Below are 13,724 nucleotides of genomic sequence, written 5' to 3' on the forward strand. Positions count from 1 at the left end.
TGGTCTAGTTGCTCTAGCTCTAGGCACGTGCCTTATGCCACAGTCTAACAGGCTGGTCTAGTTGCTCTAGCTCTAGGCACGCGCCTTATGCTACAGTCTAACGGGCTGGTCTAGTTGCTCTAGCTCTAGGCACGCGCCTTATGCTACAGTCTAACAGGCTGGTCTAGTTGCTCTAGCTCTAGGCACGAGCCTTATGCTACAGTCTAACGGGCTGGTCTATCTGCGTTACCTCATTTGTTTTTGCTAACTTAAGTTCTTCTTGGCATTTCCCACGCTCCTGCCTCTGTTTTTTACTGCGCCTTCCTTCAGTTCAAGGACGTGTCAAACAGTGCTAAGTTACTTGCAAATTCATCCCCCACATAGGTTAAGTTATCCTAACAGCTTATCAAGCGATCACATCCAATGAGCCAGGGTTAGAGTAAAGCCTCACACCACTCGAGTGAAGAAAAAGCAGCGATACTGAAAATAAAGATGAAAAATAAGAAACACCACAGAGGAATTTGGATACTGCAAGGACTATTTTGAAATGCAGAGTTACACGCAGTAGCCGACCCAAGTGGCTAATCAAGAGCTAGACCATTACCAGGCCACTATTTCCTTCTGTTACTTAATTATATTTCTGCAGCAGAACGACAGTGTTTTCAAACCTGATGAAAAATGCTGCCCCTTTTCCGAATGGAAATTCCAAGTGGTGCTATACTAAAGCAAGGCTTCACCTTTGGGAAACTAAAGCAGCATCCAACCCTGGGGTCACCCACATCCAAACATGGGCCGGAGGCACAAGTTTAGAAAAATGACAGGGATTTGACCCACAAAGGCACCAGGCTCTCACCCTGTGCCAAAGTCTGTACACTGGGTTTTAGGGATTTTCATTTGCAGACAAACTATTCAACTAAACCGCTACATCCGAGAAAGTGGAAAGAGCCAATGCAGAACTGCAGAACCCCACGTTGTGTAGCAACACTATTTACCTTCAGGGCAAGCTATGGAAGACATTTCTGTACCCAGAGGGGCCCAAACAACATCACCTCCGTTATACAGTTTTAGGAACAAATACCCAAGTGTTTAAGGACATGAAAAGGAATCAGGTCGCTGCACAGATCTAACATGGGGCATATGTTGGGTTTGGGATTTGTTTGAACCCCCACATCAAAAGGGAGGAACCGAGCCAGGTTCAATAACAATGCTTTCCTCAGTGGGTTTTGGTAACAATTTCAAAAAACATTAGGCAAAGCAAAAGTATTTAAAACCACAAGCTAAGTGATACAAGGCGAAAATGGCAACAAAGACACTCCAAACCATTCCTATTGCAAGGAACAGAAGCACACACCAAGCTACACAAACATACACATTAGTAGCCGTAGACAGACAGATGCAGAGCACGTCACCGCGTTCGGTTGTGCAAACCTTGAACCTACATCGCCTAAAAACGATCAAACCTTACCTGTACAACACAAAGCCGTTCAGGAAATAGCCTCGCATATTCAGGGTGAAATACAGCGCGTTACTGGGCACCAACACCAACAGTCACATCAGAGCTGTGCAAATGATGGCATTGCTCAGTTTTTACTGTGCTGAAACAAATACCTTCTCTTTACAATATAGACTATGGTTTCTTGGAAAATAGTTTACGTTAATGTTTGGAAAGTTAATACACGCCTACATTGTTTAGAATTAAGCGCAGTGTGTAGAAAAACGTGTGAGAGTGTGTTTTTACATCCTGCTTTTGGTGTTCCACTCACTGGCTCAATTCAACTTCTAGAAGAAGAAATAAAGGTGATCAGGACTTCAAATAGAGCACTGGTACCCAACATCAAGCAGTGAACACAAATTATAGAGCCTGAACATCAAAACATGCTGTTCTGATAGTCTAGAGAATGTGGACATTCATTCGTATACAGAAACTCTTCTCTCTTGGTACAGTCAGTGCCACTGAAAAAGCCCCCAAATCCCATTTCTACTTTGTCACAGGTTACTCTCAGACATACAGATACAGAACACAACAGTGCAAGAACTTCTCAGGTATTTTGTCTCTGCTGCGGAAGTATCAAAAATACAAAGTCTGTGCTACCGTTTTGGGTTCTTAAATAATCAACCATCAAAATACGAAGGTACCTTTAGCCAGGCTGTATATCCCCAGGATTACAGACAGCTACCAGACACAGTACTTCAAGTTCTAAGAAAGAACAGCCATAGCCCAGACACTCTGAGGTGCAAGTTTACTTGAGTGACAAACATCAGTGACCTGACAAAGAAGTCACAGAAATGTCAGCAGCAGCACCTTTAGAACAGCGTTTCTTTGTGGAAGCCCAAGCCCTGTGCTCAGATATCTGCCATACTTAGCCATCACAGCACCAAAATACTAAATCTGTTACGTGTGCTGTATCGACTGAAAATAGGAGTGGAAACGTCACCTGAAAGCAGTTCCTAGGATTAGGCGCGATTTAGGAGCCCTGTGAAAAAACCCAGAAAGGTCTCAATTGCCAGAATTTGCTTTAAGATAATCTGGAAAATGCTACAGTATTTTAGGGAGTAGTTATTACATTTGAAAACTTGCTGAGATTTCACACACTCATTGATCTGTAGCTGCCCTCTACTCATGACAAATCAGACATACAACCACGGATATTGTTGACAAACAACTCATACACCATCCAAAGTGCCCCATGAGCAGAGGGCAATTCAGAGGCTGCTGTGGAATTTAGGGGCAAAGAGAAAGGCTCATGCTGCCTGCCACTGCTAGAACACCACCGGGCTCGCACTTACAGCCACGCACCTCCCGAAGGGGAGGAAGGACAAGGACGTACTTTACATCACCACACAAGGGTCGCTTCATCCACTTACCTTGAGGAACACACTCCAAGGCCAGTAACGCATTTTGGAAGGCCTCTCCACCACTACAGCCTCCATTCCTCGCTCCCAAACAGGAGCCACTCTAACAGTGGTTTCTGCAATGTTTCCAGCTGAAGGAACAGAAAGCTCATCTGCCTGGTTCATTTTCTGTGTCAGAACAGCAGTGCCATTCTTGCCTTGAACCGCACACAGCTATTTACCTGATCCTTGATGACAGCAGCACCTCTCCTCTCATTTAGGGCAGCATTACAATACCAGGAGAGGGTGCCGCCCAACCAGAAACGGAGCGTGCATCGACAAGACGGCGCTAGGCACACCTATTTCAGTTAACCCCGAGAACAAGGCCACGTTTAGAAGCGCAACACTGTGGTGTCCAGAATTACTGGGGAGGGCCTGAAAGCACTGCAACAACTACTGCAGCAATACGCCCAAAGCTTGCACCCAGAGCCACATAAATTCAGGGTTTTTTGCTTGCAGATGCTTCATGGGCACCAGGAGGCTGCTGTAGTGTTTGTGCAAGAGACGCTGTAACTCACCAGTGTACTTCATTTATTCAGAGCCAACACTAGAAAGACATGGCAAAACCACAAGCTAACAACGGCTACTCATTGTGGTGGAGAGGCAAATCTTTAAGAAGGCTGGAAAACACGACCGTTCAAATAAGGCCGGTGGAGCTGACATACTACTGGGCTGTATGAATACATGAATGACAGCAACAATCCTGTAGCCAGGATTGCATTTCAATAGCGGTAATTTCAATCACTGCACCTGATTCTCTGTCCTCCGTAAATCTGAGGAACACAGAATACAGAATGACAACCTGGAGCACAGGGACCAGCTTAGGGTAGAAAAGAGATCTTAGAAAGAGAACTACTAACATTTGCTAACATGCGAAACTGATTACTGCGTTTCAAGTTTGGAAAGGATTAACGCTTCCTTCATAATACCTGCACAAACACAATACTGTTTGGGATATTGTTCTTTTGCTCTTGCCTGAAACGGACGTTGTCTTTAGGAAACTAGTCGCAATCACTTATGAAGGAAACTGCTTTTTTGCATGGCTCGCCAGCTGGCACCCTTGCTCTTTCCTCTATGGCTAGTATGCAAAAACCCCAGATTTGGGGCAGAAGAATACCTGCCATCTCCTGCCCCCTCTCCCCAAATGCAAGAAATAGTCAAACACTGACAATCAGACTCTTCTGGGATGGGAACAAATTATAAGTTTACACTACAGTGCGTATCTGCCTTTAGCCTAAAAGCAAGAGAAGCAAACACATCGAATAGGGAATCTCTCCAAGTACAGGAAGCAGGATCTGCAACTCGGCTCTCAGAAAAAGCAAGCAGACGGATGACGACACCACAGAACTAGAGTTGCTTTGCAAAACAGCAGCGCACGCGTGTGTGTTAAGTATCAACCGGTCAACTAGCGTTGGAGATGAACGCTTGAACGGTCTAAGAAACACGTGTAAGACTGCATCTGGGGTGCCTCAGTTTGAACGGGACAGCTCGAGGGCACGAATGTGAGGGTGCCTCTGTACCGCTAGACTTTGCGTCCCAGCCTCTCTCCTCGGTTGGCACGGGCCAGTTGCCAGATTTGCCTGACAGCTCCCCAGCATGGCCACACGGTACATGACAGAAGTCACACACCTGCTTCCCGCATCCTTCTCTCCCTGCCTATTAACATTACTATTGTAGTATCAAACTACCAGCAATCAGGCTTTCACTAATAACTCATGGTTTCGTCTGGGTTTAGACCAAGTTCAACAGCAAGGCACACCTTCATCTCCTAAGCACACTACAGAAGATGCTGAGGTGGGAAGGCTTGTAGATGTGGCTCATCTAGCCTAACCCACAGCCGCCTTTAGTGACGTATGCCTCGCTTCAGCTTTCGTTGTGCAGAACAATCCCTAGAGTCACACTGATGCAGCCTGCTTGATTTCTGGGTGCAACAAGCCCTCAAATACCAGATTTGTGGTTTCCTAAGCACAACTCTGTTGGATCGGTCAGCTCCAAAACTTAAAAAGCTCAACTCACCCCAAAAATGTTAACTTGCGCCCCTCTCCTGGTTTGGAATATCCAGACAGCGAAGCACCACCGGAAGCCTTGTTCACCAGGCAGTTGCCGGACAAACCCCTTTGTGACACAGAGCAGCAAGTCAACAGGAGCACAGGCTGCACAAAGTCAGTGCTTGGCAGCAACCTCATCCAGAGCAGGAACTCCACTGGCAGAAAACCTCTTCAGCTTCCGCTGGACTTAGGAAGGGACTTCCTAAAGCCTCTTTCCTCCACGGCTACCCCAGCAAGCAGCAGTGGGGCAGCAGTGGGGCAGCAGTGGAGCAGCGCTGCCCGGCTCCCCTCCTGCAGCACTGACAAGCAACACAGCAGGCACAGTGCAAAAATCAGCCTCCACCAATGGCCCCGAGTGATCCGCATCAGAGATTCAAAAGAAGGAACGGCGCAACGAAACCACCAACAGAAACACACTGGTTACTACCAAGGCGGAGCAGCCGGCATGGTGTGTGCTATCCTAAAGCACTCTGAGCATGAGGGACACAGTTTCACCTCAAACACAGCAAGTGAAATCCACCTGAGGGTGGCACCCCAGCGCCTCTCAAGGGAGGCCAGCCGTGCGGCCGAAACAACCAGCCAGAGAGCGCAGCGTGACCACAGCAGTGCCCAGCGCCTTACGAGACGCACTGCTGGCGCTGCTGCAGGGACAGGGTTTGTGTCCACTGGAACAGAGGCTGCTGTCAACCCAGCGGCAGCCGCCAAACCCAAAATAACCCTTACACCTGGTAGCATTGCCCCAGTCTAGGAACAAACCCTAAATCCAGAGGCGCCCCACACCTGGCTGCACCCACCAGACCTAGCAGCATGCACCTGACACAGCAACACCCCCAAATCCTCAAGTTTCCCCCCAAATTGGCAGCAACCAGCAGACCCAGGTACACCCCCCAAAAACTGTCAGCGACCTGTCAGCACAATCAATATTTATACAGCTAAATAACCAAAGGATTAGACAATACTTTGTCTTCACTGCCCCCCAATCCATTTTCTTTCTCTTATTTCTTTTTTTTTTTTTTTCCATTTTAATTTCACCTTGTTTTGCTTGTGGTTTTTATATAAGACCTGCTTTTGTAGAAGCGTGAAAGGTCTCTGTGGTCCCTCTGCTCATGAATCCATTTGCTAAAATAATGTTTTTGAAATCCTATTTTTTGAAAACCTCTTTTTTAGGTATCTTACTGACCAGTTCATTCATGTCTAATATTGAAAGCTTTTGAAAAGCAGGAACGGGTTCGGTTCTATACAGGACAGCGCTGCTCAGAAATGGACCCCAGTCCCTGCTGGCCTCAGCGACCCAGTGGCACACACTCCTGTTACCGGCTCATCTGGTGGCTGGCTGTACAGAAATGTAATCTTTTTTGCCGTGGCTGGGGGTGGTGATGGCGGTGTTGCTGGTGTTCTGTCTCAGCTCTATAATCCATAAAGGAACAGAGACTTTAAGGTGTATCATGTTACTGGTTTGACAGGACTTGCATGCTAGAGAAGAGTTGCTCAAGTGACTTGCTACTTTTACAACCTCTTGCTAGAAGGAGCAAGAGGGAACAGGGAAGGGTGTAGAGGAGGACCGGAGCAGCCCCGTAGCTGGTGTGTGCCGCCAGCATCGCCCTCGTACAGCCGTCTCGCCAGCAAAACGCAGGAGGAGCAGAGCAGCTTATGGCCACTGCACGAAGCAGCTGCAGCGCAGGAAGGGGAATTTAACTGCGAGGCTGTGAGGCACAGCACGCGTGGTAGCCGAAGCCCCGCGGGAAACACGCGGAGGTGTCAAGCTCTCTAAAGGACCCTGAGATATGAACAGCAAGAACTTAGCAATTGTTGACCTGGTATTTCTTGCAAACGGAAGCAGCTGACGGCTTCCTCTTTATTTGCTCCTAGTCCAGTCCTTGGGCAGATAGGACAGACCTTGCAGCAGGGCATGCCTGCTGGAGAAAAACTGCTAAAGCCGCCTCTTTGTTGCTGCTCCTGTAACCAGAGCGATAGAATTAACCAACCATAGATGTTGCTATACTCCTCGTACAGCCTTATCCAACTGGACGTTAAGTCTGGGGACATGGAGTATACCAATCAGTGTATTCTTTGATCTGCATTTTAGTCCCTCGGTAATCATTAATGTGAACGAAACAATAGACAATGTGCTGCTGTCAGAAAAGGATGACAAAATGTGGTTTCGTGTAGTGGACTGAGAAAACTGGCCAGGACTGCCAAGATTAAGAGCCGAGTAGGTAAAAGGTAATTCCGACAGGGGGAGATCGCGACCACCGACTCACGGACCACCACCGACCCAAGTAACACCACCTACTCAAAAGAGAACAACAGAAGAGGATAACTGAGCCTGTGCAGTAATTTACATATGGAACGAGCAAGTTTGTACCAATCGGTAGAAAGGACAATAATGAATATCTATGAATATGTAACTTTTTGATCTATAAATTGTACGGGAAAGGTGCGTAAGGTATGCACGTTAGGAGGAGCGATCCCGCGTGCATCCGGCGCTGTGAATAAAGAATGCCTGCTCTTTAATACTAAATTGCTGTTAAAGAGCTGTTTCTGATTTTACCGCGTTTTTCGGTAACACTCCTACCAGTCTGTCACGATCCACTGTCGGGCTGAACAATTTGGCAGAGGTTAAACCCCCTTGCTTTCCAACCGACCTCAGGTAATTCTGGGAGGTTTGGGGCGGCTGGGCTTAACTTCTGACTGACTCCAACGTGTTGCCGTGGCCAGGTTCCTTCTACATTCTCGGGAACAGAACTAAGACTCAAAACGGAATCAAAGTGCCAAGTCCCTTCATTTGGCCAGCGACGGAGACGCGAGAGAAAAGCAGAGAAAGAGAGAAAAAAGGGAGAACGGGGGGAGAGAGAAAACGAGAGCGACACGAGAGTGTTGCAATAGCTACCGCCGCGGGTCTGGGGCGGTCCGTCCCTCCGTGCGGTCCGTCCCTCCGTGCGGTCCGTCCTTCCCCGCGGTCCGTCCCTCCGCGCGGTCCGTCCTTCCCCGCGGTCCGTCCCTCTGCGCGGTCTGTCCCTCCGTGCGGTCCGTCCTTCCCCGCGGTCCGTCCCTCCGTGCGGTCCGTCCCTCCGTGCGGTCCGTCCCTCCGCGCGGTCCGTCCCTCCGTGCGGTCCGTCCCTCCGCGCGGTCCGTCCCTCCGTGCGGTCCCTCTCTCCGTGCGGTCCGTCCTTCCACACGGTCCATCCCTCCGCGCGGTCCGTCCTTCCCCGCGGTCCGTCCCTCCGTGCGGTCCGTCCCTCCGTGCGGTCCGTCCTTCCCCGCGGTCCGTCCCTCCCCGCGGTCAGTCCCTCCGCGCGGTCCGTCCCTCCGTGCGGTCCGTCCTTCCCCGCGGTCCGTCCCTCCGCGCGGTCCGTCCTTCCCCGCGGTCCGTCCCTCCGCACGGTCCGTCCCTCCGTGCGGTCCGTCCTTCCACACAGTCCGTCCCTCCGTGCGGTCAGTCCCTCCGCGCGGTCCGTCCTTCCCCGCGGTCCGTCCCTCCGTGCGGTCCGTCCCTCCGCGCGGTCCGTCCCTCCGCGCGGTCCGTCCTCCGTGCGGTCCGTCCTTCCCCGCGGTCCGTCCCTCCGTGCGGTCTGTCCCTCCGTGCGGTCCGTCCCTCCGTGCGGTCCGTCCCTCCGCGCGGTCCGTCCCTCCGTGCGGTCCGTCCTTCCACACGGTCTGTCCCTCCGTGCCGTCCGTCCTTCCACACGGTCCGTCCCTCCGTGCGGTCCGTCCTTCCCCGCGGTCCGTCCCTCCGTGCGGTCCGTCCCTCCGCGCCGACTGTGAGATCTGACTCTGCGCTTTTGAACAACTGAGGAGACGATAAGCAGTGAGTCACGTGTCTCTCTGATAATGTTTTCCTAGCGTAAGCTTACCTGGGGCTTGGGGCATGATATAATTCGATAGGCTGGAAATGGAGAAAGAGGACAGTTACCCTTTTTCCTTGTGGTAAAGCTGCACTTGAGCCTGAGCTCTCAAGAAACACTGCTGAGTTTATTTCAGTAAAACTGAAATCGAGGGGTTCTAAGGCAGTGTTGCAAAGCCCTTCAGAATTCAAGGGACACCTGGAATTATAAACATGAAACGTTCTTTTTTCCAGGTCATAGACGTCCATCAATCGCCCTCTTAGAGCTTGCATCTTTTTATATATTTCAATATATTCAATATTTCAATATTGCTGGAAATTTTTTCAGTATTCAAGTCCTTTAATGACAGTTCACGGTTTTTAGTATTTCGTATAAAAAAAACAAGATGTTGCTGCTGACCCCACCTATTGAATAGCTGCGTGTTTTAATTGCCCAAGCCTCTGGCTGAGTATTCATGCCATTGAACGTTACTCACTGAAGGTGTGTGCGTGAGGCGTGAATCCAACCTTCGTACCCAGGTGGCGAATAGGAGTTTCCCCAGGGACGGATCCAGAGCAGGGAATTAAGCTCTCACTCTGCACTGCGCTTTGGAGGAGGAGCGGGTTTGTGCCCCTTCTCTGAGTGGATGGTGAGCTGAGGGGTATTTCGCCCTTAGGGAACCTGAAGTTAAGCCAAAGAATGTCGAGCGAGTCCAAAACACTGCTTAAGCCTTTGGAACATCCCGGCTATAGTCACTGAGGCAAATGAGTACTTTAGTTGAGCAACACTTATGCTGGGTAAAATGAGAGGATGAGAGGCTTTTGCTGCTTCAAATACTCATGGAAATGTCATTTTAAACGTGGTTCTTCAGACGAGATAAGTCTGCACCTCTTTTCTTAGCAGGACAAAACTTCTGAGCCTGTTCCCAGAGATAGAAAGAGCAGAGGAATTCCGTGGAGTTCCATGGTGGAGGTGAAAGATCCCAACCCAAAGGGTGCTGTGCTGACAAGCAGTGGGAAATACGCGATGCCAGCTCTTCCTGCGTAAGTATGGAATGAATTGGACTGACCGAGCAGTGAACAAGAGAAACCATGCGCAGAAGTGTGAGTGGCAATGCAACCGAACTGGCCAGCGCCTGCAGTGACGGGGGAGGAAGCACTGTCATTGCGTCTTAATCTTAAAATCTGTGATACTGTCTCATGTTGCAGTAGGGTGGTCCCCGTGTTCATGCCCCTGGAAGCTGGTTAAACCTGTGCTGTGCTAAGAACGTGTATTTCTGCAGAGCATTTGGGTGGTGTTTGTAGCAGAGTCGTTCTCTTTGAGAGGTCGTTTTGGTTCTGTTTGATGTGGCAAAGGCTCCTTGCAAAACGTAAGAAAATTCCGCTGGACTGAGATGTCCCCCGCCTCTGACTTCTATGAACTCCCGTGTGTGGAAGAGACGGAACTTTTCCTGTTGCTTTAAATTAAGAAAACACTCCTGTGTGCTGAGAGGAGCGGCTGTTTTAAACTGCGCTTGGTAGCACTTCTGTTTTGCTGCCATGGATCTCCTTCTGGAGAAGCTGTAACACAGGCTCCTTCCCTTTCTAAAATGTAATCACTCAGAGACGAACTTGATCGGAGACTAACTTGGTGCTGCGCCTGCAATGTACATTTGCCGCCTGGCAAAGGAGAGGTGGGATTCATTTCACCTGATTTCTAGCTGTCAAAAAGTTATTTTTCTGGTCTGAGCTAATTTCTTGCTTGGTCAAAGGAAAGGGAGAGTTCTGCAGCAGGAATATTGTTCCCCCCTCCCTCTTCTGGTGTTGTGGCTCTAGAAGAGTAGTTTATTCTGAAGGCCTATGTTTTAGAAGGCGAATGTGGAGTGAGAAGAATTCCACCTGTTCTCTTCCTTCGATAAAATCCAAAGCTTGGAAGAGTTTTCTTTGAGCCATCTTTAAACTTTTCTCTCCCACCAGGCCCTCTCCCCCTCCAGGGAAGCTTATGTGAGAGGAAAGAAGGAAAAGCCTCCCTTTTTGCCAGAGGAGCCATCGCCCTCTTCTTCCTCCTCATCCTGCTCTGGTGATCCTAGTCCAGATGAGTTGTTGTGTCTCATTTGTGAAGATACAATGTCCGATGCCGCTGTTAGTGCCTGCTGTGGAAACAGTTCCTGTGATGGATGTAAGTGCAGCTCCCATGGTTGTTACTTCAAAACATCACATCTGATCTTCTGAAAGCAGAAAGAGGAGATCAGGGAATTACTTTGTCACCAGTTCTATTTAAGACTTAAGCAGAGCCTGAACAGGAAAGGACTTTTCTCACTTAAAGGGAAAAAAGGCAGGAAGCTTTTTTCCCTTTTTACTTATGTAGTTAAATCCTCTTGACAGGTGGAAGGAGGAGTTTGAGAAGAGAGCCTAACTGCGCAGGTGATTACAGTATTAGATATCAAACGCGTTTGGTTTGTCCCCAGCCCTTTCCCTCACACAAAATTATAGAGCCATCTCTGGTGCCTTCCTGTGGTCTGCAGCCAACGGGGAGCTGGGCATTTAATCCACACTCCTCTCCATGGGAGAGGCGGTTAAAAACTTCAGAGCTGTGCTGGTTGTAGCTGGGATAGAGTTAATGTCCTTCAGCGTCGCTGGCAGAGTGCTGAGGGCACACTGTTGTTTCAGCTGTTGTTAAGTAGCGGCTCCGTGTCGCTAAGTAGCGCCTCTGCTAGTCAGGGGCCTCTCCAGCTTCCCGAGCTCTGCCCGACAGGTATGAGTGGCCGCGCCAGGGACCCCTCTGCCCGCCCAGCTCCATCAGGGGTGATGCCCAGGTGCGAGGGCAGAAGGAGGCCCCGAGCCGTGCGTCAGTCGGCCAGCGTCAGTCGGCCAGCATCGCCTGCCCGGACTCAGCTGGCTGGCGTCAGTCAGCGTCAGCGTCTGTTGTCGGGAGTCAGTCAGGACTTAATCCTGTCGGCACCGCTGACCCCCCGTCTGGGGTGTGGGGCTGAGCGCGGTGGTTCAAGTGCCGCCTTAGGCCCGTCAGTCAGGGTGGCTGTGTCAGCCTTGGCTGGCAGCTGTCACCTGCGTTTGGGCACACGGTGCCGTGTCCTGCTCTGCTGAGGGCGGCTCCTCATTCCCTGCCTGCTTCAGCTCGTTTTCCTGCTTCCACGTGCCTGGGCTTTGCTGGTTTAAGGCAGTGAAATGAACTTAATCAGGCTTCCCTTAACTTTGTGTCTTCTGCCTAGTGATCCGTCGGACAGAGCTTTGGAGGAAGAATGGTGACAAGCCCCTGCTGGTGTGGTGGTGTTTTACTGGTGTGGAGGAGAGGATACTTCAGTTGGTCGGAGCGAGTCCCCAAACCCCTGGGCCTGTCGCGTGGGCTGCCAACGTTTCCGCAGCTCCCCTCGTCGGGCGGCTGTTTGCAAGGGGTGTGTTTGAGCACTGGGGGTTCAGCAGCCGCCGGGCCCTGGCCCTGGGCAGCCTGCTCTGGGTGACCCTGCCTGCGCAGGGGCTGGACCAGCTGCCCCCAGGGATTCCGGAAGGCCTTTCTCTCCCTTGTGACTCCGTGACTCTGGAACTGGTGCTGCGAGGGGCCAGCGCTGTGGGAGCACTGGGAACGTTGTCTTCCCTGGGCTCTGCCTCTGTCGGGACGGCTGCGTGTGCGCTCTGCCCTGAGACACTCGGCGCCTGCGCCCGCCTGTCCAGGTACGCCAAGCAGTGTGCAACAGAGCACACTTTCAGGAGTGACCTGAGGAACTTTTGCTAGCTTTGCCGCGTTGGAGAGGGACTGCAGCTCCTGCCTGCAGGAATAGTCGTGTTGGAGAATAACCACAGGAGGCAGCTGGGTAAAGTGGCTCTAGTGTCAAATGCTGATGTGTCTCGGGTTTGGGTTTTTTCATTTAAAGGGAAATGAAATCTGTGGTCTGCATCAGATACGGGATCGGGGCTGTTGGAGGCTGTATTTCTGGGGAAAATGTCACTGAGCCAGTCATTAATAGTAATTCAAAAAGCTCTATAATTGTGATCTTTCCCTGCTGTTCAACAAAGCGGATGCTGTTTTTCTCAACAGAGCATAGTTTTTCTTCCATTTCTTCTTCTTTGGCTTCTTCCCACTCTTTGTCCTCTTTCCTTAGACAATGTGACCCGAGCAGTGTCAGGCAATGCTGTCCCTTCTCTGACCACCAAGTAACGCTTCCCTGAGATCACTTTAGCTTCCACATCTGGCTGAGCGAAAGAATGACGCCCGTCAGCCTCAGCCTCCCTCCGTGCGAGAGTGAGCCTCTACGTGCACGAGGGAGTCCAGAGCTGACTGAGAGTGCCTTGGGTGCTGCCCTTTCTAAAAGCGAAGGGGTTTCTTGCAGCTCTCCTTGCAAAGTGAGTGTGTGGTTTCACACGTGCATGAGCTAGCAGGACGGCTTACGGCCACAGAATGGAGATGGGCAAATCCCCTCTCCTTCTCCCCGGTGCAGTGTCCTGCCTCCTTCCTTGTGCCGGCTTTTATGCTTGCTGGCTCTCTCTGCAACCCCGTTTCACTCTCTAAGCTGGTGGAAAACTCTCTGCTCTTGTGGGTGCGTTCCCTGTCTGCTTGGGGAGTTAATGTGGCTCCTAAGGAGCTCTAAAACGTGTGCAGGTCAGGGCAAGGGAAGGCACAGGGATACAGGAGCAGAAGGAAGGAGCAGATGGAGAGATGGGGGCAGCAGCAAGGCCTCTCTTTTGGTGGCACTGAAGTGAACCTGGTTTGTGACATCACATCTGCAGCTGCGACTGACCGTATCTTTAGCTTTTCCTTCAGTAAGCCCGTAACATTGTTGGCCTTTGAATCTGACTTTCATGTACTACATGTCAGTCAACAGTGACATCCCAGAACACTGACTTGGCTGGATGTGATTCTGCTCAAACATGTAATTTCTCAACTTGTTCTTTTTTATTTATTTTCTGGAGCTTTTTAATGCAAAACTCACTCTCTGACTCGTGCCGCCTCGCTTGACTTGACTCCAGTGTCTTGGGCTTTTTTCCCG

This window comes from Phalacrocorax carbo, unplaced genomic scaffold, assembly GCF_963921805.1.
Source record: "Phalacrocorax carbo unplaced genomic scaffold, bPhaCar2.1 SCAFFOLD_32, whole genome shotgun sequence".
Taxonomy (NCBI): Eukaryota; Metazoa; Chordata; class Aves; order Suliformes; family Phalacrocoracidae; genus Phalacrocorax; species Phalacrocorax carbo.